Raw genomic sequence first — 243 nt, 5'->3', positions numbered from 1 at the left:
TATATTCTAATTTATGAAATTATTACTAGGCTCTTCCTGTTTGTTGAAATGCCAGAACTCACACATACCAAATTACTGCTTTACCAATAATTTTTCAAAAGCAACTGTCATCCCAAGCCACACATATAAAACAATTTGTTGGAATAAATAGTCTCATAAAATGTAAAAGATATGAGAGAAATGAGAGAGAATTTAGAAGGAAGAGAGAAAAAAAGGTTAATAATTAAGGATAAGAAAATGTAA

Source organism: Acanthisitta chloris, unplaced genomic scaffold (assembly GCF_000695815.1).
Source record: "Acanthisitta chloris isolate BGI_N310 unplaced genomic scaffold, ASM69581v1 scaffold42580, whole genome shotgun sequence".
NCBI lineage: Eukaryota > Metazoa > Chordata > Aves > Passeriformes > Acanthisittidae > Acanthisitta > Acanthisitta chloris.
The sequence above is the reverse complement of the archived record's forward strand: the minus strand, read 5'-3'. Positions refer to the sequence as shown.